At 42.1% G+C, this 19,051-nt stretch overlaps 1 long non-coding RNA gene across 1 annotated transcript; it reads left to right on the top strand.

Annotated features, from left to right (window-relative positions):
* The first annotated feature begins 8,315 nt into the window (after positions 1 to 8,315).
* Positions 8,316 to 18,724, top strand: LOC122879036. The gene is made up of 4 exons (XR_006378618.1): positions 8,316 to 8,464; positions 12,190 to 12,333; positions 17,892 to 17,942; positions 18,405 to 18,724. It is a non-coding gene; the product is annotated as an uncharacterized LOC122879036 (long non-coding RNA).
* The last annotated feature ends 327 nt before the right edge of the window (positions 18,725 to 19,051 follow it).

Below are 19,051 nucleotides of genomic sequence, written 5' to 3' on the forward strand. Positions count from 1 at the left end.
ACAGTTTGAGAACAACATTCAAGTATACCCTTTAATAGACTCTTTGGGTGCATCCCAAGTCTCTTAATTGCATCCACTTTTCCCTCACTTGCGTCTTCTCCATCCCTCCCACCGGGGACGCATGGGAGAGACACAAGTAAACCATGTGAGGAGCGAGGAAACGGGGAAATAGGTTTTTAGAGAAATGAGACATCCTTTCCTCTGAAGCGTTTCTGATGTCGGTGGCAGCTGATTACAGCTGGATCAGCTGTCAATCAGTGTAAACAGCTGTATAGACTTTTGATGGCATTTGTGTCTGCACACCTGCACTGTGCTAATACTAATAAAGGCCCACAGTTATCACTGCCAGAGCGGCAGTGTTTTCTCTCTGTAGCCTGTTACCTGCTTAACAAACACCAGCACATGAAGAACAAGCTGCATTCTGTGCTTATACTGTGTACTATGTTTGACTTTAATTGTATCCATAACAAAAGTTAATGGGGGAAATAACAAATCATGAAAAGAAAAATATTTCTAATAAATGAAGAAAGTTCTTTGTGGTCCTTTTGTTGTTCCGACCAACAACAAAATTTAACTAGATTGTGAATCAGAAAACAAATAAAATATAAAACTTGGGCGTGTACGGGGCCCCCTAAAGGTCATGGCTAGAACGTGTTTATATGACGCAGAGGGCCGTGACAAAACCTTGGTATTTGATGCCCTAGGAATGAGAATGGGCTGTCCGATCAGCTGCAGTGTCCAATCAGTAACTGATATCCAATAAGGGGGGGTGCCGGCCAGTAAAAGACTTCTGTGAAGGCTGCTCCCGTGTATCCTCGCTCGTGGCTCCTCAGAGGTCCGTTTTCGATCCTCTGAGCACAAATAAGAGCTTTGGGATGGCCTTCAAGATGGCGTACCAGAACGACTTCCGTTTCAAGCGAGGATGAGGAACGAGGAAATGTCAAATGAGAGACTTGGGATGCAGCCTAAATGAACTGTGATTCACTGAGACATGATATGATGAGTTAATTTATTTGCAGGCCTGAACAATGGCTTTAGATGGAGGTGAGCAATATGGTAGAAGACATTTACTGTTGTTACTGTAACTGAGAAGCGTGTGAAAAAGTGTTTGATTTCTGATTTCTTATTTTTTTGCATGTTTGTCACACTTAAATATTTCAGATCATCAAACTATTAAGGGAAAACAAAATCCAAACCTACATGGCCCTGTGTGAAATAGTGATTGCCCTGTTAAAACATAACTGTGGTTTATCACACCTGAGTTCAATTTCTCTAGCCACACCCAGGCCTGATTACTGCCACACCTGTTCTCAATCAAGAAATCACTTAAATAGGACCTGCCTGACAAAGTGAAGTAGACCAAAAAAATATTCAAAAGCTAGACATCATGCCGAGATCCAAAGAAATTCAGGAACAAATGAGTAAGAAGGTAATTGAGATCTATCGAGGTTTTAGTCATTTCCAAAGCTTTGGGACTCCAGCGAACCACAGTGAGAGTTATTATCCACAAATGGCGAAAACATGGAACAGTGGTGAACCTTCCCAGGAGTGGCCGGCCGACCAAGATTACCCAAGAGAGCAGCGACGACTCATATAATAATAATAATAATAATAATAATAATAATAATAATAATAATAATAAAACTTTATTTATAGAGCACTTAACAAAGTACAAAGTACAAAGTGCTTCGTGATAGTAGGGTGGGATCAACCCCAGGTTTTTTTAGGACTGGCTGGACACAAGCTGTTTTAAAGTAATCAGGGACGCAGCCAGTAGACAGCGAGCTGTTAAAAATAATTTGTAAAAGGGGCGCAATTCAATCCATAACTTCCAATTAAAATCTAGTTGGGATTTTGTCCAGAGGGCTGGGGGACACTCTCATAAGCGACATGATGTCTACGAGTTCAGGCAGTGTAACAGCAGAAAAATTGCTCAAAGAATCCCTGAGCGGGTGATCCACATCTAAAAAGGCAGGATTTGGGGTGATATCAGATCTTATTAACTCCACCTTTCCAGCAAAGTGCAAAAGAAATTTTTCACAATCAGCATCACAATCAGCAGGGGCACAAGGGGAGGCAGAGTTAACTAACTGATCCACAGTCTTAAACAGGAATCTGGGGTTGTGCTGATGGGCAGAAATAAGTGCAGAGAAATGGCATGTTCTTGCATCCTTCACCATCCTATTATAAAGGCGTAATAACTCTTTCATGGCCACAAAGTGGACCTGGAGACCTGATTTCTTCCATCTGCGTTCTGCTCTTCCGCATTTCTTTTTACAGCTTCGAATACTGTCATTTAACCATGGCTTTTTTCTAGTCTTTGGGTTTGGTCTATTTTTCAGAGGAGCAATGAGATCTAAGGTTGAAGAACACAGGTAGTTAAAATAATCAACCAAATCGTTGGTGTTGGAGGAATCGGGAAACACACTGCCAGGAGAACTGAACAGTGTACAGAATTTTGAGGCACTATGCTCATTAAGGACGCCTGTGTACTTAGAACGGGATAAGACAGTACTAGCAGCCTCTAATTCACAGTTAAAAACATAGGTGATGCATAGGTGATCAGATACAAACATGTACCTGATTTCCACAGATGCGGTTTTCAGGCCCAGACTAAAGACTAGGTCTAAGGTGTGGCCACGGGAATGAGTTTGGTCAGACACATGTTGTTGAAAGTTAAAAGAGTTAGTGATATTTAAAAAATCAGCAGCAAGGGCATTAGAGGAGTCATCAACATGAATATTAAAACCACCACAAAGAAGAATTCTATCATAATTTAACACAAGACTGGATAAAAACTCAGGGAGTTCCAACAAGAAGGAGCCAGCTGGTTTAGGGGGGCGATAAATAATTGCAAATATGACTGGGAGGGGGCCACCAAGTTTAAACATGAGCACTTCAAAGGAGGAAAAATCATTGCAAGCTATGAGGTTACACTTTAAATGCTTCCTATAGACAGTAACAAGGCCCCCACCATGACCACAAACCCTAGGGCGGCTAAAGCTGTCATAATCTGGAGGGCACAATTCAGCCAACTCACTGTGATCACCAGGACGTAACCAGGATTCAGTTAAAAACATAAAATCTAAGTCAGTAGAACAAGTAAAACCATTTAAAATAAACGTTTTGTTACAGAGGGATCTTACATTGAGAAGAGCCATCATAAAAAGTCTGTGCTGCTTCAGATTTGAGGTTGAGACTGGAGGTAAGGTTCTGGCCCGGATCTTTATTAAGTTATTATTATTGCTGTGTCGACTGTGTCTGTTTCGCATTAAGGACCTATCCGAAGTTACCACAGGAATGTTAAAAGTGGCACTAGAGGGATCCGGGCTCCAGATTAATATAATCAGTCCACAAGGGGGAGGTAGTAACAGCAGAGGGTGCGTGGCAGTTTTTGGTGGGCAGAGAAGAGGACGAAGAAGAGCGAGGGGAAACAGGTGATGTAAATAGTCAACTACGTGAGGAGGAGAGCACAGCGTGCTGCAGGTGAGCCGCCAGCATGCGACTACCTGACTTGTTTGGGTGAAGACCATCTCGTGCAAACAAGGAAGAACGATGCCAGAATAAGTGAAAGTTGTGAATAAAACCAACGTCATGGGTGCTGCAGACAGACTGGAGCCAGGTGTGAAGGCTGAGGATCCTGCTAAAACGGCCAAATAATGGTGCCGACATGGACTATGATTTTCGTGATCGTCATCGGGAGTGCAGCCAGAAGTCCGGGGATCTTTTCGAGGATGTCGGGGGTCGTAGCTCTGGGAAAGCAGCGTGTGACCGCATTAACAAAGCAGATATTCCTCACTATGGAATCTCCAACTATCAGCGTAGTTGGGGGGATGAGAGGAGGCAGAGTCGGTGATTGTGGAGACCGCCGAGTTCCATCAGCCGTCCCTGGGATAGTTATGGCCGGGGACTGCTGTGGTGAGGGGGCGGCATCCTCCTTAGCAGAGGAGTTCTCTGCTGTCTCAGGACGAATGAGACCCCCAGAGCTTCTCCTGATCACGGCCTCTTTCAGTAACTTGCGGCAAGAGGAGGAGGAAGACTTGACCGCTGGAAAAAAGGAGCGTCCCTCCAGTGGAGGAAAGTCCTGCGTATCCAGGATGTCAAACCTGTTGGCCAGCGGGAGGTCCCGATGTGAAGGTGGAGGAGGCAGGCGCTTTGCACCATGTCTGTCCTTACAGGCTACAGTCCAGTGCTCCGGTTGGCGTGGAGTCAAACTCACCTGAGCCTTCTCACCACCCCCGCCGACGGGCGACTGTGCATCCACTGGGGCTCGGCATGGAGTAGAAATGGCCATTGCTTTGGGCTTCGCACCCATGAGGAGCCACAGATCTTCAGGCTTAGCTGAAACGGCTTCATGCTCCGGGGCGCCAGTGATGATGGAGACGAGCCATGGAAGAATGGGATCATTGTCCAGTACTGGAGTGGAGCAGTCAGGGGAGTGAGATGGGATGGTCGCAGTCCGCTGTCCGCAGCCAGAGGAGCTGAGGACTGCAAGGTGTTTTGCTTGGGCTGAGGCGACAGTGGAGAACTCCAGGATGAGCTTGTCTTTTTCTCTGAGCTCGGCTTCCAGACAGGCGATACTTTTCCTCAGCTTTGAGACGGTAAGGTGGCACGATCCACACTCAGCCATCAGGCTATCGTTTAGTCCGTGCGAGTGCTTCAAAGCTTAAAGTCCACAGTAAAGTCCATAAAAGTGCTACAAGCTTAAAATCCTTGGTGAAAACGACCGGTTAGCTAAGCCGCTGGGCTAAAAACATACCTAGCTAAGCTAGCAGCAGTGGAGGTACTCCAGTAAACCACGTCGAGTTGCAGCCAGCTTAAATTTCACTTAAGAGCCACACGTCTGAAAACTTTTACCAAGTTTAAACATATAGGTAAAGCAATGGCCAGGAAAACAGTGTAGCGTAGAAAACTTGGCTTAAAAACTCGATAAAATGTAAGTTTATGATGGTTTAAGACGAAGTTTCTAGTGACGCTTCTGCCGAGTACACAAAAACGCCGACACATGCGCAGTGTGCATTACATCAGGAGGTCATCCAAGAGGTCACAAAAGACCCCACAACAACATCCAAAGAACTGCAGGCCTCACTTCCCTCAGTTAAGGTCAGTGTTCATAATAAGAAAGAAACTGGGCAAAAATGGCCTGCATGGCAGAGTTCCAAGACGAAAACCACTGCTGAGCAAAAAGAACATTAAGGCTGGTCTCATTTTTGCCAGAAAACATCTTGATGATCCCCGAGACCTTTGGGAAAATACTCTGTGGACTGACGAGACAAAAGTTGAACTTTTTGGAAGGTGTGTGTCCCATTACATCTGGCGTAAAAGTAACACCGCATTTCAGAAAAAGAACATCATATCAACAGTAAAATATGGTGGTGGTAGTGTGATGGTCTGGGGCTGTTTTGCTGCTTCAGGACCTGGAAGACTTGCAGTGATAAATGGAACCATGAATTCTGCTGTCTACCAATGTCCGGCCATCTGTTTGTGACCTCAAGCTGAAGCGAACTTGGGTTCTGCAGCAGGACAATGATTCCTAAGACACCAGCAAGTCCACCTCTGAATGGCTGAAGAAGAACAAAATGAAGACTTTGGAGTGGCCTAGTCAAAGTCCTGACCTGAATCCTATTGAGATGCTGTGGCCTTAAAAAGGCAGTTCATGCTTGAAAACCCTCCAATGTGGCTGAATTACAACAATTCTGCAAAGATGAGTGGGCTAAAATTCCTCCATAGCGCTGTAAAAGACTCATTGCAAGTTATCACAAACACTTGATTGCAGTTGTTGCTGCTAAGGATGGCCCAACCAGTTGTTAGGTTTAGGGAGTAATCACTATTTCACACAGGGCCATGTAGGTTTGGATTTTGTTTTCCCTTAATAATAACAACCTTCATTTAAAAACTGCATTTTGTGTTTACTTGTGTTATCTTTGAATTAAATTAGGTTGATGATCTGAAACATTTAAGTGTGACAAACATGCAAAAAAAAAAAGAAATCAGGAAGGGGGGCAAACACTTTTTCACAGCACTGTATATTTTCTGAGTTTAGAAAATTACCATTAGATGTGTTTGCATTGTTAGAAATCAGTAGCCTAATTCAGTGATGTCCACTGCATTTCAGGAGTTAAGTGTCTTCACTGTTTTTGTCTGCACTCCCACACCCTGAAAATGCGTCATTTCCTTCTACTTCTATTTTCCGTCTAGTCCCAGAATTCCTTAAGACCCCAGAGAACAACCTGGGCTGAGTTAACAGTTTTCATTAAGAACAATTTTCTACTGAAAGGATAAGGCAGATGATATTCTATATTTGTGTTATTGTCATCAAATCCCATGAAAAAAAAACAAATCAACAATGAACTGATCCTAACAAGTATTGTCTGATACATCTCATTCCTGTGTCTTAGAGCTCCATTGTTGTCCAAAAACACAATAACAGCGGCTTATTTTGTTTGTTTATTTTTGGAAACTAACACATTGTAGAGTTGGTTTAAGATTTTTCATTGGATTTGCTGACAAAAAGAAAAAACTGCAGCCTTATCCTTTATGTTGTATTGCAGACTGCCTATCTCTATGCAGAATAGTTCTCAATGAAAACTGTTGATAGCGAGTTCTGTAGGTTATGCTAAAGTAATCAGGACTTTCTAAAAAAGACACACTGCTACTAAGTATTTTAAATGCCATTTTTAATGCTCTAACTATCTGTATGGCTAGATACCATTAGGGCTAAGTGACAAAATATGTTCTTAACTATGCCCACTTCAGCGTTTTTGTGTAATCAACACACAAAACTTCATTTAATGCTCAGTTGCTCAAAGTCTTCCACTGAAATTATGCATTTCAGGAGAACATAAGTGTTGCAGGAATAATGTTTCAGGCCATAACAACGACTGTGTGTGGTAGTTTATTGCCATGGTAATATTTTCATGTCCTTGAATGATCCACACAAGCATAAAAGGATAAAGGAAGGGATGGTAGACAAAGTTAAAATCTCATCTATATGACTCAAGCATGAGTGAATGTGTGATCACTCTGCATTGTCACTCCTCTGTATCTACTTAAAGCTTCAGTAGTCAGTATTTCTATTAACAATAGGTCAAACAACTATGTGTAATGTGAAAGGTGTTGGTGGTAGTAATGAACCCATGGAGAATTATTACTCAACTCTGTAGTTCCCGTCAGTTCTACAGAGGGTTTTAGCATCTTTTAGCTCATTGTTTTGGTTTTATGGCCCTACTCCAAAAGAATGCTAAAAGTTCTTTGTAACTGATGGATGTGTAACTAAGCAACTGTTAACAGGGTCAAAATGTCAGTGTTGTGTTTACTGGTTGTTTCCACTAGCCCCAGTTGCCAAAAAAATCTGTTCAGGTTTAATAAGTCAAAGGGCTACTACTTTCGTAGCTTACTTATTTTTCATCTAAGTCAAAGTTTTTCATTAGATGTGTAAATATACCTCTTGATTATTTGGTCAAAAACCACTAACGTGGCTTTCAAGGTGGAAGAACAGACCCTCTGTCCTGTCTACATGTGGAAAATCTCACAAGCAACAATATAAATTTTATTAAGTAGCTTATTAATATTTACTTTGAAGTAACTTTAAACTTTAGTGATTGCTGAACTCTTTTTACATCATTAAATTTGCTTCTACCCAAGCAGAATTTCAGCAAAGTAGCAGTTCTTTCCTTCTGAGCAGCATGTTGGTAGCATTTCAATCAATGCACGATGATGTCATCTCTGAGAGCTGAGCAGCCAAGCAGCCCCACCCGCTTAACACACACACACACACAGCTGTTATTTAAGTAAACAGCTTTATACACACACTGTAGGAACGACAACCTTGGACCACAGAAGCACCTGTTGAGGAGCAATTGCAGGTCCACACAGGTGAGTAAACCAAACACACATATCTGGGCCCTGAGGGGTGATACTGTACATACAGGAGTGATTCAAGCTACTTTGGGGTTCTGTTTTTTTGTGTGTTTTTTTTAATCCTTTGTGTCAGCTCGAAGAGAAAGAGAAAAGCTGATTGACAGGCCCACCTTTCTGTGCTTTTGCACGACAAATGAATTGAAGTTGTCAGGGCTGCTTCTGTCAGCCAAAAAGTTCTGAACTACAGTCATTATGAGCCTATGTTTTCATTCATGAGGTCAGTTTGGAAAGCAAACAGACGCTGTGCAGCGTATTGAAAACTCAGTTATCCAAGCTTGCAAACAAGAGGAATGAATAAGGAGAGGGTTAATGATGCCTGCTACAGTGAAGAGAGAAATACTTAGTGTACTGAGACTGAATCAACATTTTAACTTTTTCAATTAACAGAGCAGACAGCCAACGCCTGCCTCCACTGTGCAGACTCCTTACCTTACATAAGTCAGGGCCTGAAGACACATCTGGAAATCAACTCGTCCAACATCAGACCTCATAGTGCCCATGGCAAAAGGCTTCACAAATGGACCACACGCTGTACATCAATTTGGTTTGGACATATTCTTTTTCAGTCTTGCAGGCCTCACTTCATATGTCATTGCTTTCCACATTTGATTTCTCTCCTGGCCAGCTGCTCTGCATAGCATCACATGAACAAAACCTCATTTTCAGGCACAGAGCTGCTGACGACAGACTATTAGCATTAATAATGCCACAGGAGTTCCAACACTTAACATTCAATATTACACGCAAAGAGTGAAATCAAGACATCTTCCCATAGTTCAAATAGTGTATTAATATTAGTAAAGATATCCCAGAAACAGTGAATAAAATGCAATACAGTGCCAAATTAAGTTTAGACAACATGCATAGTTGTATGCATAGCTGCATTCCTGCCTGTAACATCTGGCATTTTTAATAATTTCTTATTAAAAAAAAATTCATTATGCAATATCCAAACAAGCATAGAAGTAGAGTAACAGTCAAGCAAGTGTGTGTGTTGATTCATCTTAAAGCTGTAATAATTAATTTTTTTGGTCACTTGGGAGTAGTGTAACACGTTAATAAAACTGTGGCATATTAGCACCTTATAAAGTTGATAAGGCAAACATCTTAGCAAAAATTGTTTCTTTACACATCTAGCAGATAAAGAGTAACATAAGCATTAATCTGGAGTTGTGTCCATGTTCGCCTAATGAATATAAGTCCAACATTTACCCTCTTTTAAAATATCTGGCTATATGCAAGAATTGAGACTACTCTCCACCTGTCGAATTCATACTTGAAATCAATAGGGGGCAGCATATCACATATCAGGTCATAACTGCTGCTAACTGCCATTAGCTAGTTAGCTCAGGTAGCCGTGCAGCTCACTGCACAGCTGACAGCATCAGGACCGGAGTCAGGCGAGCAGGCAACGGAACCGGGATCAGCAGCCTCCCAGTGAACACGGCCAGACCGGGACCGAACACAGCCCTGAGGCCAACGGAGTCCAGGCGACAGGGAATACAGTACCGAGGTGATTTACAGCAGCTCCGACCAGGACTCTGACTCCGGGGACGACGGAGACACGGTGGGGACAGGTCAACTGGGAGAGGAGCGAGAAGGCATCAGAGATGCAGCGACAGTAGTAGAGCATAGACTGTAAAGATGGACGACATGACAGCTCCCCAAAAGTGACGCCACAACATCTCAATCGCCCCCTGGTGGCTGGCTGCAGTTTCAGTCTTAAACCCCACCCCCTCCATGTTAGCAGATGGGACATGAGCCAAACTAAAAACTCAAAGTACACGTCAAATACATTTTTCCCAAGTTTCTGTTAGTTTATGTAGTTCTTATCATGCTGATGTTCGTTCAAGTGTTAATTTTTCTGATAAGTTTGGTTCTAATTAGTTATTTGATGCTATAAAAGGGGGTTTCACGTCATGATGGACAGCTGAGGCCGGCTCGTGATTGAGTCGGCCGGGTGTATGGGCGGGACCTCGATACCGCGGCTCCAACCCTGATCATTACTACGCAGACTCTGGCTCCAAATGACGTCACCAGCGCGAGACAGCAGCTTCATTTTTGTACAGTGAGGAAGTCGAGACACGTCATCCATCTTTATACACAGTCTATGGTGTAGAGCCAGAAGATTTTTTACATTTAACTGGATTAAGGGACTAACTATTACTAACTATTTACATATTTACAACCTGTAGTAACATCTTAATCCAGAGAGAAAGTGAGAGAGAGAAACACAAACTATTATTTAGAAGCTATAACAGCCTTATCCAGAGATCCGGAGAGAAAGAGTGAATCTACCCCACACGCCTGTTGCAGTGTTTGAAGCAGGTAACAGGCAAAGGACCTACGCAGACAGCAGAGGCAGACAGGATGATTTTAATGATTTAATAGTAAAAAAAAAAATATATATATTTAAAAAAAGTTTACATGGGATACAGGCAGGCAGTGGACAAAACTAGGGGAGCAATCCAAAACGGGCATACGTAGAATCCAGGGAACAGGTAAATAATCTAAATCCAACACTGTCAAGTAGATAGTCCAATAAACAAAGAAAATACAAAATCAAACAATCGGGCAGAAAAGCCAATAACCAAGGTTGTAATTCAAAACACAAGTCACACAGGGAAAGGGCTGGAATGCTCAACACAGGGATGAAGACAAAGGTACAAAGACAGTCTGACACAGAACAAAGGAAGAACACAGACTTAAATACACTCAGGTAGGGGAGACAACGACACAGGTGCAACTAACTGACACTGGTGAAAACAATTAAAGCAATCAACGACAGGAAGCAAACCTACCAGACACATAACGGAGAGAATTTCAAAATAAAACAGGAAATCAACTAGACACGAACCCAAAACCATGACAACGCCACACACTGACTGCCTGTGCACAGCGCAAGAAGAGAGACACTGTTGGCAGAAGAGCCACAGCATGGGAATGAATTACAATATAATATATTTGAATATATTTCTTGCCTTTTCCCAGATGGTGAGAATAAGTCGCTAAATCTGTCGCTAGTCACTTTTGAGAAATAAAGTCGCTAAGAGGGTCTGAAAAGTTGCTAAATATTGTGACAAAGTTGCCAAGTTGGCAGCACTGGTTATACTATCGGATTATCACCTCCAAGTTGTATTACAACACAGGACGGTCCGGGGCTAGCAGGTTAGCATGCTAATTTCAGTTGATATCTCTGCAAAACAAAATATAGACGTCTTTGACATGATGTCCACATTCTGTTGATGAGGTTAGTTTATTTGTTTAATGTTTTAAACGAAAATTCTGGCCAAATCTTACATATTGCCCCTTTAAGCAGCTAAATTTCCACTATGTTCACCAGCTAATCATTAAACATTTCTTTTGCGAAACATGGAGCTGAATGAAAGACGCTAAAGGGCTCCGTAGACCTGAGGAAAACTCAGAACTGGGTGAAAATTATCTGTGGCTTTGTCACAATGAGCAACCCCTTTCACATATACTTAGTCAATTGATCCATTTATAATATAAAATATATATATGAGCGCAGCTTTAAAGTCATTATGTGGAATTTGAAAAGTTCTGATTTTGGAACCCCTCAGCGGTTCTAGGCTGCACCAGTTTTCACCAGGACTTTTTAAATTTTTCTGCACACAAAGCCTAAAGCCATCAGAATAATTTGAAAGATGCTGTAATCACGTACAGTTTTTTTTTACATTAGGGCTTTGAATAGTCCAAAATACTCAAAGCTACTTTGCTACTGAGTGCTTCAGTCATACAAAGACCTTGTGATCATCTCATTAGTAAGCTTCTTCAGTGCTGCTCCAGTTCTTTTCCACTGTCTGAGTGGAAATGATCTGTGGTTAACAGATAGGGTTGGCTTTGTTTTCAGGGTCTACCAGAACACTGGACACTGGGTGGCCTGACGGATTAATGCACCCACTATTCACGCTACTGTCCGAACTCACGGCACTGTGTGTGTGTGAATAACTTCAAAGGCCCTCGCCGAGGGTGTGTAATTCCATTCAAGGATAACTATAGCTGTCAAAATTGCTTTGCCACAGAAGCAGGGTGAAAGAGACACACATTCACACATCAAGTGAAAAGGCAATATTTGTGGTGTGACTGCACAGCTTACTGCACCTGTCCCTCTCTGTTTCCCTCCCGCCCTTGTCCTCTTTATTACGCACACAAGCACACACACCCAACGCAATACACACAGCCTCTCGCCCTTAAGCACACTCCTGCAGTTATATTAATTCTGCTTGTGTCTTTTTGCTGATCCTGCAGCGTCTGCTGACGTCTAGCCGCACCACATGCCGACCTCTGGGCCTGGCAGCACATTGGCCTGTCTGTGAACTGAGGACAGCGTCTGTCTGTGAGGTGGGCCCGGCTGGCACTGTACAGAGTGATCCAGACTGGAGGAGTCACGAGGTGAATGTAAACGTTTGCTTCTGCTGTTAATCCCCTAATTAGGCCAAATTGGGTGTATGAGAATCTGATGATCTCACCTGGCCACGGGAATTTTCATGAGATGAGTGAAAAATGTATTGAGGGTTGGTCAAAGTAACTTAAATACTAGGGGTCATTTTTCTTTATAGGGGGGGAATTCAACCAGGAGTCGCTTTTAATCCTGGTGTAAAGAGTGGCTTTCAGATTTGAAAGCTGCATTAAACAATTTTTGGTCACTAGGGGGCAGAAAAACTCTAAAAACAAGCTGACAGACACACAGCCCTTACATATTATAACCTTATCATGCTTTTATGGTTGATTTGTTTGCAAAAAGTAGCCTATTCAAACATCCAGGAGAAACAGGGATATATTATTATCCCATTGCAGTTTTGTTTCTGTCCACCTCACAAATGTAAGTCCATTATTCTCTCTCCTTTTAGCTTTGGTTTCCACCAACTTCTGAGAAAAATATCTGGCTCTTTAGCAGCTAAATGTTCCACTATGTTCACCAGCTAGTCGCTAACTGTGTCTGTCTGCCGTTTGGTGCCAAGCAGCCAGTGTACAGTCGGCTTGTCTGAGCTTGCTTGCTGTAAATGGCTGCCTACGTTTTTTATAGGGGGTTGATGACAGCAGTAAGGTGTCACCAACCCACCATAACAAAATCACTGGTGGGATTGCTTAGACTTGGCTGTTGAGTTGGGCAGAAGCCCCAAGTTGGTTCAAGTAAGCGCGACTCCTTTCACATTGCCTCTTCATTTCATTTAATATTATTAATATCAAAAAACTGCTGAGTGAAGCAACAGTTACTTCTTGACTACAGAGTTCTGGACTAAGTTAAACAAGATTAATACCAGTTATGTTAGTTCCTATTAGTGAGAGTATGCGCACAAAGCACTTCACTTGCCTGAGGATGCTCATAGAAGCTGGAGCAGATCACAAAAAAGCCCATGGTTTGGTGGAATTGCACAAGTAAAAACAGACAAAGCAATGGAAGCATAAAAAAAGGAACCAGTTCACAAAGACAAATCCAAAACCCTTAAAGTGTTCTGAACTTCTGAAGAGCCTGCAGGCTTTCATATGTTACAAGAATGCAAATCTGTGCTCCATCAGCAAAAATAGCTCCACTGCCTTTTCTTTATAAATGTGAAAACTGTCTCAGAAAAATCACAATTGTTGGGCATCCTCACGGCCTAGTGGTTTAAGATGTATTCCACGCACCTCAACATCCCCACTACGCACTACGCGCACTACGCTACGCAAAGTGTAGCTTTGTCAGAAGTTGGCGGTAAAGGCTACATATGGCTGTCATAAACAGAGTAGAAGTAGAGGTCGCAAACCAGAAACCAGCAATAAAACTCAAAGAATTAGAAACAAAAACAGTTGCCTTGGCCATCTACGAGAGAAAAATGGAGAGAGGTCTTCAGGAACAAAAACCGTTTCTTCTTCTTCTTCTTCTTCTTCTCTCGGAGCGGAAACAGCTGATCAGTTATGTGAGTAATATTTGTTACGTCAGGACTTACTCAGAGAAGGTGTTTCCATCTCCCATTAAGCACATGAACTGTTTTTTGAAATAGGCAAAAACCACGCCAAGCTAGCGTAAAAATGTTTTTGCGAAATTGAGGACTTTTTTTTCTTAAATTTTACCATCAACCTTTTCTACTTTAGTTTTTTGTATTGTGCAATAAAGTGATTACAGGTAAAGACAAGTGCAGGGACTCATAAACAGCTAAAAGAGATTATACAAAGTAAGCCAAAGACTACAGAGCCCCCTATAGGTCACGGCAAGAATTTTTTTAAGGACTACTTTTGCATTCCCATGCAATATGTTTTACGTTACCTCATAATATTTTGCATTCTCTCACAATACTTCTGTTACCTAGCAATACTTTTCTTCTTCATTCCTTCTGAGCCATAAGTCTATTTCCCTCAGCTGCTCCCAGCACAACGCAACAGTATATCAGCTCACTGAACTTTACTTTGAACTGGGCATTAAGTATGCTGATGTAGTTCTACTGCTCACTAGGCATGCATGGTTATGTAATTAGTGAAAGTACAATTAAATAAATTCTTAGATCAAGGTCTCTGCAGAAGAAAGCAGTGTGGGGATCTGTAGGATGCTGTCAGGTTCACTCGTGAACAGTTGCTGGACTCTGTACTGGACTGGACCCCAGAGGGTTTCACTGAGGAAGAAGAGACGTCTCCAGAGGCGGAGTTACAGATGTGCAATTTAATCTACCTCATAAAGCCAATGTGCTGTATTTGTACGAGTCAAAAAAGCAACAAATAAGAAGGCGACTGAAACGCTGCAGAGTCTGTGGTTCTGTCGCAGTAAGAGCAGACAGCATTGAACCACTTGCAGAGATACATCAGGAATGCAGACCAACGCAGGTTGGAAAGCTTTGTGCGTTTTTGCACAGGGTCCTCAGTTCTTTGCACAAAACAGATTAAAGCAACCTTCAGTGCTGAAACAGGTTTTGGTAGAGGGCCTGTAGCTATAAGTGTGGAGCAATAATTGATGTTCCTTATACACACAGCTCCTACCCAGAAGTTTGATAATGTTCTATGAGTGGTGAGGTGAGGTGTCCATAAACAATGCTAAATGCATTAACTTGAGAATCTCCACACTACCTTCCATTCCAGATAGACATACGGCTCAGAGGGAATGGAAGAAGAAAGGTAACGCAAAACATATCGGGAGGGAATGCAAATGTAGTCCTCCAAAAAATTCTCGGTGTGACCTTTAGGGGGCTCCGTCAAAGACAAACAACAAAAACAAAGGGGACAAAAATAAAAATGAGTTTAAACTGGTGAGTATGTAGTAAACGAGGCAAGCACAGAGGTCCAGCAAACACTGTGATGGATATGTGTGGTGTGCGTGTCTTGGGGGGGGGCACGGCTAATTACTATTTGTCTTGATGGTTATGCTTGTTGGTCTACAAACAGTCTTAAGTGTCCAGTATGCTTGAAACGAACTAGGTCCTTTGATGTGTCGTCCTGCCATCATCCCCTCCTCCTGGCTTCATCCCATCCCATCTAGGACTACTCCAAAGCATGGCTAGCTTCAAAGGCCACTGTAATCTAAAACTAGGCTTAACTTTTTCATCAACTCCATGGGAGACAGTCCCGGATGCTTCCCATTCAAAAGCTTACGGAAGCAACTGTGAGCTGCGCTTTATCAGATGGTGGGCTTCTCTCTTGTAAAACCAATACTTGGTTTTAAACTTCACCTTTGTGTCGCATGTCCAAGTTTGGTTTGGAAAATGCACATCTGGTTAACTTAACCCACCTCCAATAAAGAGCAGCACACAGCCGCTTCCCTGAGCTTTTCTATGGGAAGCGTACAGGGCCATGTCTAAAACCACACTAGAGGATTTTAACTTTACTAAATCACCAATGAAAGCAAAGCTGCAAAGGTGGATCATATTAGATTGAATGAAATGCGGTTTGTCAGTGTTGTGCTTCAGACCATCCTCTTGAAGTATGAAAGCATTGTGCAATTTTTTTTATTATACTTTTGTTTGACCAATGCACCTGCACTCGGAGCACATAAGATTTGGCGTCATTGGACCTCTGTTCACTGCCTCAGGTAGCTGCTTTGCTGTTGTTCATGTCGTCACCATGGAGGCTTCTGTGGAGGAAGGCAGTAGCTTATCAAGGAGGGGGTGGGGGTGATATCTTCACATCATTCATGTGTCCATCATGTAATCTCACCAAATGTCATGGTACTGTACAGCATTATCAGTATTGTCAGTATTACCTTGCCAGGTGATAAGGAGAGTGTTCTCTCCAGCAGTCTGCTTTACCTCATATTTCCATCTCTTGCTTCATCCACAGAGGTCTCTGCCTAAATAATGTGTCCTGCTCACTCTCACTCCTGCACATTTATAAAGAGAAACTGTTTATAAAGTGCTGAAGAAAGGGATTAGATTCCCTTCAACTTAATATGTTTCCATGCACTTGTCCAAGAGCTGGGTACTGTAATATATCACTACTTTTATGTAAGAGTACGCCGCCTGTCTTTGGTTGCTTAAATTCATTGGTTTTGTTTCAGGAGTACATTTACATTTTACAGTAATGTGACGAAATGTGTTAATGATCGAGAAGTGTAACCTGAGTCGCGTCTGTGGAGTTAGATCAGTGGCTCAGTATGTCTGCATTTTTGATAAAACTGACTAGTGGATTCTTACTCTTACCCATATTTGGGGAAACAGGGCTTTTTTTCAAGCGCTGAGTTTAAATAAATAATGCAGAGATATGATGTAGATCTTCGCAGTCTGATTAAGCGTGGAAATAATAAGAATTTCTCCGAGGTACAGATTCATGTGCGTTGTCCTCCTTGTGCCAAAGTGATGTGAATATCTGTGCAGGCAGGGCTTGAATAAACATTTATATTACCCCACTCAGCAAAACACATCTTCCAGACCCTCTGAAGAATTTAAAGTATTTCTCTCGAGTGTGACGAAACACTATAATTTCCAAGAAAGAGCAAGTGGCCAGGGCTCAGAGACATACCAAAACCTTACAAGCTGGAATTTAGTCTTATGAGAATAATCCCTATATGTGCATGATACGCACAGGAACCCACGAAGAATCCTCTTCAATACAGCTTCCTCCTCCGTCCGAGACAGAATACTCCGTCCTCTGGAAAATTCCACTCAAAGGTTCAAGACCTTGTCCTGCGATAAGAAACATGTTTATTCCTGATGGTGACAGAGAAAATAACAGTTTGGGATTTTTCCAAGAGGCTGAAAATCCAAAATGAGTTATAAAGGCTTTTGCTGATTTTGTTATAACATGTGACCGTCCAGCTGGAAATGACAACTGATAAATGATATTTCTAACCTGGCTTCACTTTTCAGGTCACAGACTCCAAACAGACTCACCTTAAACTGACGAAACCCCATCTGGTCGGGTTTTGTCTTGATCGTTGCCTTCATAAGTGGTCAAAGAAACACTTGCGAATTTGTCTGAACTTAGAAATTTTCAAACTGGTAGATTGCATAATAGGAAAATAATATTTTTTATTTTCAGAAAGAAAGCAGTCAGACTTTTGGAGACAGAAAGCAGGACTGTTGTTCCTTAACATCAACTCATTCTTATGTAACAGGTGAAAAACTCCCAGGATGTCAGTAGTAGTAGAAGCAGCAGCACTAAGAGCAGTTATCTCAGCAGACAGTGACTGGCTGATATCCAGTTTCCAATAAAAATCTCAGCCTGATATATCAGCCTGACTTGAGTACAGTCTGTTCTTTGTTGACACTGGAGACTAACAGCAGCAAAGGTGATGTGTGATCCCAGCCTGTGATAAATTATGACTCAGCAGTGTAGCATGATAAGCAAAAGCTGTTCGAACAAGCCCAAATGACAGAGAGATGAGAGAAACTGTATTTCTGCTCCTCCTGTCTGTCTGCATGTCAATCTCTTTCCATTGACGGTCTGAGCTAATGTATCTGTTTACTGTATGTGTCCTTATATTGGATGTCTACCATTTCCACTTGTCTGACAGTTGTGGTATTGCTTTCATCTACTTTTATTTTCAGCCCATCCGTTCACCCGACTGTGACTGCTGTGTGCTGAGACTCTTTTCTGTGGTGAGTTGGCTCTTACTGCCCTCTAGTGGATGAACTGCAGAGTGCTTCAGCTGTCATGACTAAAGGAATCCACTGGAGGTTAGATGAGGAACGCACTGCATGTGTTAATATTATTCTAAACATTACCATCAACACTCATACACGCCAAACAACGAGTGTAAAATAACACAGCACACTGTATATCCAGTGGTTATCTGTGATATTTCCATTTCTGCAAATTAAATAATATCCTCTCCAGTTCTAATTATAGTGACAATAGAAAGTCAGGTGTAGTGTTGACTAGTGAAATGATCCCTGCCTCATTGCAGGTACACTCGCTTTACTGGGTTCATCCACTCCCACCCTCCACGTCTTGATTATACACACTTCCCTTGCTTTCTTTACAACTTTTGGAATAAAAGGACAGTTATTACATATACCGGTGCCCATACATTGTACTAATAATAGCTAAATTCTGTGAAGGTACGTCACGCCGTGTTGAATTTTGGGTGACATTGACACCCCCATGCTGTGAGGCTCCTGCTGCTGCTTGTAAGAAGTGACTGCAGAGCCCGGCGGAGTAGAAAGCACGAGCAGAAGATGGCGTTACAGGTAAGTGTTAGCATGTGCATGTAGCACACTTACAGTAATTACAGTGGGGGTGGAGGGTACGATATGAAACAACAGATGCCGTGAAACATTAGTCAAGCTAAAAGTAATCAATAGTAAGTACTGTAGCCACTGACTTGAGAAGTTTTTACTTGGCAGACAATTATTTCCATATTTATGTTTTAAAATGTTTGTCAAAGCTGTAGATTATCTGTTTGACACCCTTTCACAATACTGTGATCTGTCAACACTGCAATAAAGTTTGTCTGTGAAACAGAAATGTCTTCTGTTACTTAGTCATTATTCACAACCTGTAGTAAAGGATTACTAGGAAAACTCTCTCACATCGTCATAGTCAGGATGTTAAGTGAACCAGGTGTTTGACCCTTTTCATATCACCCATTTAAACAGCGAAATGACATAAAACCTTTGTGTCTCTAATACGCTTACTAAATTTAAAAACGACCAAAACTCTCCTTAAAAATAAACCACTTTATTCATAGCCAATGAAATGGAAATAT

The sequence above is a fragment of the Siniperca chuatsi genome, linkage group LG7, assembly GCF_020085105.1.
Source record: "Siniperca chuatsi isolate FFG_IHB_CAS linkage group LG7, ASM2008510v1, whole genome shotgun sequence".
NCBI classification, from domain to species: domain Eukaryota; kingdom Metazoa; phylum Chordata; class Actinopteri; order Centrarchiformes; family Sinipercidae; genus Siniperca; species Siniperca chuatsi.